Source organism: Clinocottus analis, unplaced genomic scaffold, assembly GCF_023055335.1.
Source record: "Clinocottus analis isolate CAN_PGR_092001 unplaced genomic scaffold, fCliAna1.0.p SCAF_21, whole genome shotgun sequence".
NCBI classification, from domain to species: Eukaryota; Metazoa; Chordata; class Actinopteri; order Perciformes; family Cottidae; genus Clinocottus; species Clinocottus analis.
This window is the reverse complement of record NW_027175943.1, coordinates 4,594,097-4,608,481: the sequence shown is the minus strand read 5'-3', so window position 1 is coordinate 4,608,481 and position 14,385 is coordinate 4,594,097. Positions and strand designations below refer to the sequence as shown.

The 14,385-nt window shown below is 44.2% G+C and overlaps 1 protein-coding gene across 2 annotated transcripts in view; it reads right to left on the bottom strand.

Moving 5' to 3' along the window:
• The window catches only part of stim2b (stromal interaction molecule 2b), a 34,053-nt gene that overhangs the window by 18,293 nt on the left and 1,375 nt on the right, over positions 1–14,385 (bottom strand). The window contains exon 1 of one of the 2 annotated variants that reach the window (XM_068587389.1): positions 4,794–4,868. The exons of the other annotated variant lie outside the window; for it this stretch is intronic. The gene's annotated coding sequence lies outside the window, so the exon portion shown is untranslated. Of the gene's footprint in view, positions 1–4,793; positions 4,869–14,385 lie in introns of those variants that run through there. 2 annotated transcript variants of the gene reach the window in all.

The following is a 14,385-nucleotide window of genomic DNA, read 5'->3' as shown; positions in this document are numbered from 1 at the left end:
AACCAAACGCTGTCGCTCACTGACAGTCTTTAGGCTGCGGCCGCCAAGTGCGCCATCCAGGAAGACGACAGCACGCGCCTTTCCTTCCCAGGTGTCCTATTTTTGAGTATGTTTTGAGTACGTTTGGGGACCGTTTGAGCACTACAATCAGGAAGCATGCGACAGGAAGTGGCCCTTGGCGACCCCGAGCATTCCATGGGGACGCACGCAAAAAAAAAAAGAAATCAAAAACAGCTGGGAGAAGCGGTCCCAAAAGATAACAAAATTGGAAAGCACTGGGTTATTTTTAACCCATCAGGCTCCCGGTTGTCAGGATGTAAAAGCTCCACAATGGCAGAGGTCTCCCTACTCAAACACACACACACACACACACATTAAGTGCACACACGCGCGCACAGCAGGCTAACGCAAGTGCGAAAGCAGTCGTACAGTAATTCACATTGCCATAACTCAAAAATGCGTGCCAGCTGTCACAGAGGGCGGCAGGTTTTCTTCAAAAGAATCTGATCACAAAAGCGTTTCGCTGTCAGCTGCAGCCTTTAAAGTGGATCCCAAAGCTTAAAAAAAAAAGAAACATTTCTTGCACAAAATATGCACGTCGCACAGGTTTTTTTTTTGGACATAAAAGCTGTTAAGTAGGTGACAGCAGAAGCAGACAACGAGGAATGTGTGTGTGATGTGTTTCGGGGAACTTTTTTTGGGGGGAGTTCCTTGAACCCGATCCCTTGAGGCGCACGGACATGATGTTTGTGCGACTGAATCGATGCAGCAGACCCGGCTCGCCAACCTCGCTGCGAGTGTGTGTGAGGATTTGAGAGTGTGTCAGATAAGTGTTCTTGTGCACGTTTAATGTGGTGATATGATAGAAGTGACAGTACGGGTGTGCAGTAAGATTTTCTTCATTAGTATTAACTTAAGTATTTCTCTGTGTTGTAGACCTCAGGTAAAAACAACAATGAGCTTCACTATTTCTCTGGCTGAGATGTGATACAACAAACATTCACTACGCAGTTTATTTTCACTCAATTGTGCTTCTGTAAATACTCAGTAAACTGCACCGAGCTTGTGTTAATCCAGAGCTGTAAATAGTAAATATATCCCAGTTTGATTAACGTTTAAAACTACTACAGGAAATGACTATTTATTTGTGACCCGTATTCATCAGGAAAGGAAAAGGCCAAAGTAGAACAGTTGGAAAGCTCTGAGAGATTTCTTGATCGTATAAATATAAAAGACATGGAGGGAAAATGAGATAATGAGAAGATTGTGAGGGCGGCCAGAATATACACACAGCACACAAAGCCCTGACGATGCTTAGCCTCATGGAAGAAGCCGATAACTGGGCTCAGAGCTCCAGCGGTACAGCGTATAGAGGCTTATGTCAGAAAGAGAGGAAGGTACGTTCATGTAAGAGTATCTGAAGCAGCGTGCGTGGGCGGAGGAGTCGTGGAAATTAAGATAGCAGTATGTGATGGAGCCAAAAGGGGGGCTGACGTGGCCTCTTCTTATCCGCAAAAAAAAAGAAGGAAAATGCTCAAGAAGTCTGTATCCTCGGCTATTTCCTGCCTTTGCACAGACGCACACATCCTCTCTCTATCTCCTGAGTAAAAACACAGATGTCACGTCAAAGACACACACTTTACCCACACACACACACACACAAACACACACACACACACGTGTCTAGGGTGGCAGTGCAGGTGGCGGCAGACTCAACGGGCAAAACGGGATGAAGTAATGCGGAAGCGGCGTGTCAGCAAACACTCCACGCACTGAAGCGCATGAGAGAGAGCTCACTTACAACGCCGAGGAGTTTCGCCTCTTCGTATTTCAGCCTCCTGACGGTGACGGCATCTCAGATGCTCTCGGACAATGCCGCTACAGTAGCCGGCCCGGCGGTTGACTGCGAGGCGGAGGCCGAATCAGATCGGGTTTAGTCAGGAGGGGGGTTGCCTTGTAAATCGATCCCGTACAGATGAGAGAGCCACGTCAGATGCTTTTGTTCATGATAACTTGTATCCTTCCGTCCAAACATTTAAGACCTTATTGATATCTGAAGATAACGTGTATGTTTCTCTTGTTGTCCTGTGCAGACTAGTCAAAGTTTAAAGACTCTTCTCTTGTTTAGGGACAGTCAGCCCTGAACCTTTTCTTTTTTAGTCGTATACATATATTCATTCCTGTTATTTTTGTGTCTTGCTATTGTGACAAACAAATTTCCCCTTGGGGATGAATAAAGTATCCATCTATCCATCTCTAGATTATTGACGTAACAACTGTGGCTCCAAGTTAAGGTGACCTCCGGCTTGGATGTCAAACAATCTCTTTCCACACTGTGTCAAACCCACGTCTGCGATTCATTGGGTCCGCTGTCACCGAGCCAAACTCCTCTCAGCTTTCACGCATTCATGATGACTGCGCTTAGCGTACGGATAAGCAGGATGTTAGGAACATTCTTAGAAATTCCTGCTTTTTATTGATGCTATCTGCAGCAATATGTTAGTTTCAACCTTTGCTCAAGGGGCAACTAACCTTGGGATTATTTAAGAAAGTCAAAAGTCTTGAAAATTAAGCAAAATGAAAATCATTATTCATTAATTACATGCAGGGGTCGATGTGATTTGATGTCAATGTGTATCAGACTTGTGGCCCGTAACCAGCGCCCATATGGCAGTGTCATAAATCAAACTGGCAAGTCAGTATTAAAGCAAGTAAATAAAGCTTCTGGAGAGTCTACCATTTCAGCTCATCAGCAGCCATTAATAAGACACAAATATCATTAGACGCCCACAAATGCCACCGGCTAGTGCAGAGAGTTGAGAGAGAGATATGAAGAAACTAGATACAGAAAGTGTTTTTATGTTACTCTCGGTTTGCACAAGCTGTGAAAATGGACGCGTCGTGAGCGTACATTCAAAAGCTGACCTCTTTCCTTTCGGTGTGTTGTTCAATCGAGGGACACGAGAGAGAAAAGAAAGCTCAGAGGTGGTTTAAAAGAAACCAGCAGGAGGCAACGAATCTGACAGCAAACTTCTCAATCCGGCAATCAGACAAGATATTTCTTATATCTTGATGCGATTAAAAAGAAATGTACCAGGCTTTGGTTTGTTTTTTTTATATATTTGAGCTACTGCTATGCTGACAGGTGAGCTGTCGAACTCCCCAGGGTGCCACGGGGCGCGTCAAAAGAATGTGTAACTGCAACACCATCAACGAGCAAACACAAAATACACAATCAGACCATTTCCCAATAATGATGTCAAGAGACTTCATTCATCCGTTGTTCATGTTTCTTAAGAGCCACCGACACGGAGGCCGAGTCCCCGTTCCAGCTTACAAGACCACACACAGACAAAAAGCTCCAGACATTCAACATGTCTCAACTAAACCTGATCCACCCTGTACTGTATTATCCTTGTCGCAATTTGCTGAGTGTTGGAAGCAATCGATTATGCAAACAATACAGTCGGAGGTGCAGCAGGCTCCGCTCTGGCAGTCGCTGTGTGAGGAAGGCAATGGCTGTGGCTTTTTTTTTAAGGGCGTGAATAAAAAATCTCTGACTTAATTTAGGCTCCATGGACCCACAAAGTCTGTTTTAGTACGATAGATGTGCGCTGTGGAGACTGGGACACCCTTTTTACGAGCAAGTTCCTGTTTTGTTTGCACTGCATCTACCTTAAACAAATAAAAGCCTTCCACTTCCCTACCGTCTATTCAATTGGCTCCTTGTGTTTGAACTCAGTCCTTTCCACTGAAACAGAGTATCCCTTACCCATCTAAACCACCTTAACGGGTATCAGTAATCCTCTGCTTAGGCCACAGCTTAAAAGAGTAAGAAGAGGGGGGGGGGGCAACTAGAGCAAAGTTTGATGAAAAAATGTCCAGAAAAGGAGACACTGTTTGCGCCCGGGCGTCCCAGGAATGTTTGAATAAGCGCCCCGGACATGAGACATGTGATGTACGTGGCCGGTCCGAGGAAAAGAAGCAGGAGGAGAAGGAATGAAAAAGACGAGAGGAGGCCGAGCGCTCGCTTCATTAGCTCGCTCGGCCTCCGACACGCTCTGCTAGATATAAAGGTTAGTGAGGTTAGAGATCACATTTCACATGTTGGACTTTTAACAGTTAACAATAGAAAGCATGGTGAGGACTTAACATGCATTGGCCACGTAGTAATGGGATCCAGTGCTCTTGCGCAACTCATGAACATCAGGCATGACATGACAGAATAAATCCTTTCAGTCGACAGCCTGCACATCCCCGACTGGGATTAAGTGTTCCTCATCTGTGTCATTGCCTCGGGACAAGAAAGCTGAGGGTTAAGACTTTCCCACTGTACATCTGAGAAGCATCTCTTCAAGGGTTTGGTGCCCTGTGTGCCCTGACCTTGACACAGATTGGTTCAACATATAAAAGATGGGGGAAAAAAGCAACACAAAGTGGAACCCAGATGTGCATGGAAGCAAAAAACTGCATCATGATGACAATAATTAACATTTTGCCCTTGAACGTATCATAATGTAACTACGTTAGCTGTTGGCAGTGGTCTAAATTATGGCGCTAACAGCTAGCATTAGCTCTCACCTGGCCAATTTTAACATGCATGTGTTGTTCATAAACAGAAATGCTAATCGCGATTAGCAGCACGATTAACATCGCGGTTAGCATCACGAATAGCATCGCGGTTAGCATCACGAATAGCATCGCGATTAGCATCTGTACAACACAACTAAAATGGTAAACACACAGATAATATATCGTAAAAAATATTTACATGGCCGTACGGAAGTACTTACAGACTTATAGGTCTTTAGAGGCTACCAGACAGACAGTAAGTTTGAAAAGTAGCTGCAGCCGGCCTTCTCAGTTGAATCAGAACAAACTACGGTAAGAGAGGAGGGATAAACGAAGATGCAATTACACTCTGCACCACGTGGTGTCTCGAATGCAACACATGAAAATGTGGGACAAAACAGCGATTGTACGCAGTTATTCTTCGTGGTATCTGTGGTACTGTACAACATCAAGTATGGTAACAATCTTGTTTTATCGCATCGACTCTGGAACAAAACATCAAACATTTTCCCTTTTGGACGCTCTGGAGTTATTGGAAATGTTTATATCACATGAATGAAAACAATGGAATCTCATTATACAATAATATAATAGGCTTCTTTCCACGAACAAGCCTTATGTGACCAGTACTGACAACGTTATCTTCACTTCATCCTTTCTGCCATGTGTGGAGAGCTGCTCTGCACCCCGCACTTGGTGAAATGTGAGAGAAGAGGATATTAATGATTGCGGTGCACTGCTGCAGAATGGATTTAAATTTTTTTTTTAAAAACACAGATTAGTTTTGTCTTATTTTTATCGCAACTGTGCAGAAATTTAGCCTACTGGGTTTTAACAAATTGAACCAAAACTGTGCAACATTCAAATGTGTATTTAGATTTGAATGTCAACTTCATTAATAAGTTTTCAAAATTAGTTTTGAGAAAAGTAGAGTACAGCCTGTCCTGGGTTCAGGTAGAGAATGTAAACTTGGTACCTGAGTGAGAGTTTCAAATAGCTTACGGTAAAAAAGATCAGATGTACGCAAGTACATTGTTGTTAAAGAAACCAGATCACATTAGTGGCATGACAGTCGTGAAAGAAAAACATGTGCGCTCTCAATATAAGAAGAGGAGCAGAAAAAGAAACAAAATACTGTACACTGCTTTACGTTTCTTTATTACGTTTCCGTCTGGTTGGATCTAACGTTACAAGGGCGCTGTTCAAGGTGTGTGCGACTATAAATACAACAAATGCACAGCTCGGACGTCTGCACGGCCATAAAGGAGAAAGATTTAAAATGGCATTAAAAGCCAGGTTCAAACTCTTGCTGCTAACTTTAAACCTGACCGGTTTGTCAAAAAATGCCAATGTGTGTGTGTGTGTGTGTGTGTGTGTGTGTGTGTGTGTGTGTGTGTGTGTGTGTGTGTGTGCTTAGTGGGCACTAAGTGATAAATTGGTTTTGGACACTTCCGTTACCGTGTTGGCACGGGAATGTCTCGGTCTGGTGATTTGCAGCGGACAGCATGTTTGGCTCCCTGCCAGCTTCCTGTGTATGTCTTGTACCTTCCTGCGTGACAGGATTCTGATGAGGGTTTGTTTTTTTTTTAAACTCGGTGCTCCTAAATTTGGACGCCAGCATGGACGCTAAGAATACGTGCCACACTTCAGACAATGGCAAAGCCGACGTGTGGAGTTCGTCCAAATAAAGACTCCATATCAAATCTGGAGAAAAAGGAAGGCGGCTGAGTTTACTCGAGTGATGCAATACCCATGCAGAGGATTAACAGTGGCAGTGAGGTGTTCCTAAAAGGTTACCGGCCGGCCGCACCAAAACAAGCCCCTGAAAGCCACCGCCTCCGATGTGAAACGCCGCAGAAACAAATCACGTTCATCAAGTCCCCGAGAGCGTTGGTGAAAAAAAAAACAAAAAAAAAAAACTCCTGACCTTTCGAGAAGCAGGAGGAGAAAGCGAAATGAAAGTCATGCTGTTGCCTCTCGGGTCCTTTGATGTGTAATACAAACTGGGCCTCATTTTGGAGCAGATCAAGGGGAGGCCAATAGCTCCCGAGAACCCAGCTGTTGGTCCGGACGAGCTACTGTTAGCGGCGCTGAGGCGGATTAGCAGTCAACTCACCACCGCACACCCCCGACCAAGACAAGGGGGCAAAACAATTTGGCTGCCGCTCGTTTGATCCAAGAAAAACAGCCCTGATCGCTCTGCAGTACAACTTACAACCTGCGGGGGCAGCAAACAGGAGCTGTGAAACCAATACAGACAAGAAGAAACGCACACACGCATTGTGTTTTTCTTCATTGAATCATGTTGGCTTCAGTCTCCTTATGTTTGGTCTCTACTTGTATGAGTTTGTTAAGAGCGCGGGTAAAGAGCTCGGGGGTTGGTGGACACAGACTTGAGGAGGGGGGATAGCATACCTACGAAATCCACACTGCTCTTTGCCCCTCTTGCCCAGGCCACCACATCACGTACCGTCTGCAGAGGGAAAGTCCCTGAAATCAGAGGGGACTGCACCTCGCGTACCAGCATCTAACTTTGAATCCCACTCAAAATATGAAATCAATATAGATCCAGTCGCCTAGATATGAGAATCGGTTGGGGACATCAATTCAACCTTATGTAGGTGAAAGCTCACAACAAGCAAAATGTAGGATTTATTTTCAGTGCTCAGAAAACGAAGGCCTCAGTAAACTAGTGATTAGCCAGGAAGTGACACGCAAAGCCACAGCGGCAATTTTAGGCTCCTGTGAAGGGCACGGCATTGGCTTCTTCCTGTGTTAGGGTGGCGAGAGTTATGTTATTAGCTGTGACCTCTAACCGCCTTTTCTCCTGAAACAGTGGCTTTCACAAGAGTAATCGGTGCAGTAAATTCATTTATTGTCTTTCCCACACTTTCATGTGGGGGGACTCACTTTTTAAAAAGTATTTTATTGAAAACGTATTCGCATGTTAAATACCGTGTAAATGAGACCAGAAATCAGCACATGTTGAGCATTTATCCATTAAAAATGTCCTTGAACGATTATTGAAATCGTTAAAAATGCCTAATAACCGCTTCAGCCCTGCTGTGCTTGTACCTGACAACATTGAACTAAGAACAGAGGTCAGTGAGAGAAATTAATTTTAAAAAAAGGACCATACAGCACACATATCACTGTGGTTCTGCCCATTGGCATGTGCGAGCCTGTGTGCATCCATTACAAAGCCAGCCGGGCTCACATGTGTTGCCAGCTGGGGAATCAACACCTTTAAGTGTGGCGGAGCGGCACAACAATAGCCCCCTCTGGGCGGGTGGAGGGCAGACGGTTCTGCTACTGTGAAACGCTCGCAGCGGGAAAACGCCGTACAGCCGAGCGCGGTGACCTACATCTCTCACTGGGGGAGATTTCTGCAACGAGTGAACCGTCTCACTGACTCGGCGGTGTCGTCCGCCCACGAAAATTAATTATCTCGAACGTATACCGGTCCTCGCGATCGTCCAGAGGAAATTCCGAGTAAGGTCGTTAATATGACTGCGGAAGATTTCGTGAAAAGAAGCTGGAAGAAAAAGAAAAAGAACAATAGCCGCTGAATGGAGATTAGAGACTTAACAATGCCTCCATTGCAGTGAATCAGGTCATGGATGGTCTCGGTGCTTGTTAGGGTTTAAATCCGATCTCTGCACGGGCACAGAGGGGAAAACCATTAAACAAAGCCCCATTATCTCCCCAGTGAGCCCAGTTGAAAGTCGGACTGGCCCGATGCCGTGATCTCGGTACTGATGAGGAGCCCGCCGTGTCGCTGTAGGCCTGATGGAAAATGCACATGGAAGACTTCGCCGGTGGCTTTATAAATAATGCCGTTTGGTGGCGGGACTCATTAGAGGCGGATCACAACCCCAAAGCCTCTGATGGAGACGGGCGACAGCTGCCCACTTACGTCGAGGGGAAGTCAACAGGGCAACCGGGTCGAGTCAGTGCGGCGATGCGTTGCCGGCATTTCATTCGAGGTTATTATCTCTATCTTGGAGGGGATCATGCGCCCAGTTGTGTGTGTTTGCACGCAAGTGTGTATTTCTATGTCTGTCTCGTACTTTTCTCCTGATGGTTTCTTCCTGAAAGGGTTTTTCCTGATCCAACGTCGTAATAGTACAGATTATAACGCCCTCCGAGGCAAATGAGTAATTTGGGGTTATACAACATAAACTGAATTGAATCAGCCTGCATCTTTATATTATTGTTTGTTCGCCGTCTGGTTGTCCAACAAGTGATGAACAACTGCTTCAGTAGCAAAAGACGCATTTTCCCATTTTGGCCTTTGCCATGGCTCTAAAATACCAGATATCTAATGAGCGACTAAAGCTAGGCACAATAAAAGACACTGAGTGCACATAAAACTGACTGTGTACCTATCCGGTGACAGTAGTTCCAATATTCACTCTGCTTTTAGCTTCGTTTAGATATAAGAGCTCTTGGGGCTGGTTACAGAAGTTCTGGTAAAGTCTGACTTCTTTTTTTTTTTTTTTTTGGCTCGTGAGGAACTCCTTCAGGACAGTCTGTTCCAGTCAGGAAAAAGGAAATGGCTTTGCCTGTTGAGCAGAACGCCACAGAACCAGGACATTACGACTCGCTCCACGTTCACTCTGACACTCACAATTATCCCCCAGAGTGAACCCAAAACCTTCTCCCAAACTCCGACACCACATTAAGTAGGAAAGCCTGGCTTCCCTCAGGCGAGTGTGCTACTTCGATACAACACGAGCCGGCCGGCGGCGACGGCAGCGTCACAAAATGCAAATTCCTGTGCTGCCGGCGACACTTGAGCAAGCGCCGGTCGAGATAGGCAAATGTAAAACCTCCTTTCCCAAACAAAATCCCTTTATTAATGCAGCCGCTTTGCTCCGAGATCGCTAATGCCACCTCTGATTTCATAAACAAAAGAAATGCCGGCTGAATTGTTGATGCAACTTCTAGAAAAAAGTCAAACCTTAGCGACGGTGCTGCCGCTCGTGTGCGTGAGGAGTGAGAGAGACTTCCAGACTCATGTTTGCTTTACTGCTTTTCTGTGAATTATGTGAAGCTTTCGAGAAATGAGGAACCTGTTTCTGAGACGACTGTCATCCAGACGAGCACATTACTCGGGAACTGGATGTTCCTTACAGTCAGAAGGGAAGGGCTTTGTTTGTTAAAATGACAAACAAGCTAAATACACAATTAAAAACAGAGGAGGGGCCACTCAAGCGTCCTCTTCACCTCTTTTCTCTTTTTGCCCTTTTTCGCCCCACAGTGTTTTGCTCGAACATCATTTTCTCCCTTTAGGTGTGTAGAGATGATTAATGATCCCTATTGTTTACACCTACTGTGAATTTTAGCCCGAGGGAAAAAAGAAACTGCACAGCATGCAAGTAAATGTAGAACAGAGCAGGGGTTGCGATGAGGAGCAACTTTCCTGTTGCTTCAGACGAAGAGCACATCACTTCAACTCAACACATTGGGAAGAAAAACAACTCGAACGCTGCGACGTTCAGGTCTTGTGCAACAAACGCCAACATCCGTCACGACCGCGGCACCTGACTCGGCTTTCTTCCAGGATGGAGGTTCATGACGTTCAGAGATCCTCCTGTTAATCTGTTAATCTTCTGTTTTTAAATGACACGCCTTTTTCTGGAGCGCAATAAAAGACTGTTGACTGGTGCAGTTATCTGTTAAGAAATATAAGAAGAATGAATCTTAAGCCACGTGGTCCACATTTACATTGAACATTATATCATCTCTTTTCCACTCTTTCCAGGCCGTGTAGGGAATTCTGACAACGGTGCTCAGGTTTGACAAATAGCACCTCGAGTCACCCAGCGCCTGATTTGAGAAAAACAAGTCCCTTTTTTCTTTTTCAAACGTAAACTTAATTATCTTCACAACCACAACGTTTATTAACTCCATTTAAAGTGCTACAATACTGTATCCGTTGTGAGAATATACCGATGTTTAAAAATAAATAAAGTAACTGTTAAACTTCAGTACGTAACTGTGAACTTGCTGCAGCGACCGTGACGTTTCACTAAACTTGTGATAAGTAACCCTTAACAAAGATGGATTTCACTAACAAACACATCCACGTAGCCGTAAGGGTTGTGGGAATCTAACACAGCAACCCACGTCCTTATAAACCCCATATTTTTACCTGTAAAGTCACAAAACAGCCACAGCTTTCTTTCTTTTTTTGAAGGCAGAGGCGTTGTTTTTGCAGGGATTTTTGGTGTGGATTCATATTCCTTAGGTCCAAACCTTTCCAAAAAGGTGTGTTATTAGTATAGCGGGATGTTGTAAATGCCTTGAGCCATGGAGTTGGAAAAACTCAGTGACCATCATGTTATTAAAAAAAAAAAAAATTCAGAAAAAAATGATATAAAACAACACAAGTATTAGAACTCATTTGGGTTCATAAGACTACTTGAACGCGGGGAAAAGAGGTACAGACCCCAATTGGGGCACGACGGGGTGCAATGGGTTTTAAACCCTCCTCTGTCAGCGTCCTCTGCTTACATCTGAAACAAAATCCCAGCTTCTCTAAAAATTCTGGTCCTTTGAAGAATCCTAAAAATCCCACAGAGGCGCCCCGACCCACCAAATGTTAAACCTCCCCGACCCCCCCCACTGGTTCTCGCCCCCTCACCACTCACAGCAGGCAAAATGGCAGCTTTGAACCCTAAAGTGCTTCAATAACAACAACAGCCTCTTCTGTGACCTCAATTACCGGGGCAAGAAGGATATTATACATCACTAATGAATGTGCGTGACATTCACAGGCACAAACTGTGTGCAAATTCACTTGCAGGCAAAAATGAATAATTCCCAAAGAAGAGCATCACTCTGCGCTGGAACCTAATTTCTGGATGTGCAAACATCCTCCAGTAGGTTTTATTAGTCGCAGATGTTAATGAATGATCATATCATTAAAGCCACGCTGGAGATGTGAACATGCTACTTTGCAAAACCTCACATCAGCACAAGTAGAGAAGAGACATGAAACAAATTGACTCTGTCTGCTCTACAGCAACAGTTGCCTGAAGTTAGCTCACGTTAGCTCCCGGTCACACTAGAGCAACTAAGGCCGAGGCAATGAATCCCCCCCAGAGCGCATCGAATTGAGCAGTGTTGCGTTTCGTTCCCTGTGAATTAAACTTGTATTGTGTAGAAGGAACAGAGCGTCTCTCAAAAGCTAGTCTCGCTTTCCAGGCTTTGAAACTGACCCACTTTGAGGTTAATTTGTTGGAATATAATCACACCTCAAAACCAAGAGTAAGTAGCATTTAAGCAGCAACAGAGACACAAATTCAACATCGCTTAGGTGGCCATTAATCTATGGAGTCAACTCGGCATAAACAGGGGCTACATGAATACACACACAGAGAGATATGTATTTTCTCTCGCCTGATGCCAAGTCCAGCGGAAAGGGCAGCTGACCTTTCCGCGCAGCCAGCTGGGAAATGAGTAACACTGCGGTCATGTTAGCCGACACTGTATTAAATCACCACTGTCCCCGCATCCACTGCTCCTCATTGTACACAGGGAGACGTCGTCCCACGGCCCGTTTTTTTTTTTTTTACAGCGTCATGGCTGAAGGGCAACGTGTGCTTTTCCTCCTTAATAATCAATATATTGCACATCCCTGGTGTATTTTCAGGGGGCCGCTTTACACTTGTAAAACAGACAGACGTGAATGCTTAACAGCTGTCCGGGACCAAGGTTTATTACTTTCTCATGCAGCCTCAACCCAGTAGGGGTTGATGTGTTAGATGAACACAAATAGATGAATCTATAAGACTCCAGTTACAAGGCTTTGTGTGCGTGTGAGAGTGTGTGTTTGTGTGTCTTAAGTTGCCGCGCCTTCCAGTCTTCTGTCGGTGTCAACACAGGGATCATTTAGCTTTTCCGCCGACAGCCCGGAGTGCACATGACTCAAAACATACACGTGTAATTAGCTTTTTTTTCCTTCAAAATATTGCTTCAATGTGGGATTTCACAAGGACAGCGAAGACTAATATTTGCCTCAGTGACACCTTGACTGACTCATGGCTGACAAGCTGCCTGTCAGGACGAGTGAGCCGAGGGCAGTTTTGGATATCTGCAGGTGGCGGTCACCCGCGTGTGCAGTTTGATCCGTTGTCATCGCGGGATAACAGTATATGGAGGGGAGTGTTTCTTCTCAAAAAGGGGGGAGGAGTCAAGTGTATCATCTCCATGACCAACTCATTTCATCCTCTGATGTCAGTCACAGTGTGCGGCTGGACATTTTCCACAAAATAAACCTCAGTTTCAAGGAATACTTTGTGTAAATGTACATATTTCGCACATTAGATCAGAAGATCAAAGCCAGTCTCGTACAAACATTCAGTCAGTTGCTTTATAGCTTAGCATGAGTACTGGGAAACTCACTTTCAGTGCGTCTAATGCTCAACGTACACACAGCATATTGCATGCAACACATAACCGGTTTGTTTAATTCGTACAATAAAAAACCCAAAGGGTAGAGACACTAATGTCCACAAATGTCGAGCTATTCCTTTGAATGAACACAACGAGAAGAGTCCTAACAAACTGCCTGGTGCATATAAACAAGATCAACATCTATAAACAACGGTCTACAAGGGTTGTTAAAATAGTTTAGAAGGAATGTCATTTTGAAAATATGTATATTAATGTTCACTCTAGTTGCATATCCACCAGTTATTACAGCCACCTTGACTATTGTTCGACCTTCGTCTTTGCTCACAATCGACTGAAGTTGTCTCTGAATGGATAAAAACCAAAGTGGTTTACATTTGGGGACTGAAAGCAGAAACGCACAGAAAATCAAAAGAAACTAATCCACATTTAAAGTCAGTAAAAATAAGCCGAGCACCTGATTCAGTCAGGTGGGTTAAAGGAGCCGCGCAGTGAAAACATGCCAGCAATGCAGAGTTATCCACATATAGGTAAAACTACCGGTTAAACATACTGTGCAGGTACGCTGACACATACACATTTAAACGTACGTGTCACTAACGCCAACGTGTACACACAATCACATGTACACACAATCACATGTACATGTACACAGTCTATTGGATTCGTTCTAAAGTCATTACCCTGAGGGGCTTTGTTATGTTTGACTTTATGTACCTCAATTCCTGCAATTTAGCTTCAACTAAGATAAGATAGGATATATACTTTATTTAAGGTGAAATTTGGTTGTGGCAGCAGCAAGCAAAGACAAATTATTAATAAAATAATAAAAGTGCAAAAATACAAAGTATATGAAGTGTGTAAATATAGCATATACAGTGAAATATAAATATGTATATAACTATATGCCTTTTGATGAAAAAAACATCCACTAATATTTCTGTGAAATATTCAAATGTATAAAATAAATGTAAACGTCATGCTTGTGCCTTCATTTATTAACTATCTAGTATTTCAATAATACCTTATAGCAACTGTCATGTACAAAAGGCCTGTCAGATAAATTTTGTATATATTTCCTGGTTTAAACAGATGCAAATATATGGAAATCCTCTCATTAGCTCGTGCCAGTGGGGGGTTCACCTGTGGCCGTGCGGCGATGACATAACAAAACACCTGCTCGTGTCTACAGAGACCTTTCAGACGGGTTCCCTTTATTCGTAACGCAAAATGTGCACGTTACTTCCTCCACTGCGTGCCTGATCATCTACGTTATGTACGTTTCCTCTGCGCAGCATCTCCCGGTGACACGAGAAGGGCACGACAACCGTAAACACCCTTTGACGAGGATGCATCCGGCACTCCTGTCATGTCATGCGTTCCTCGGCAATG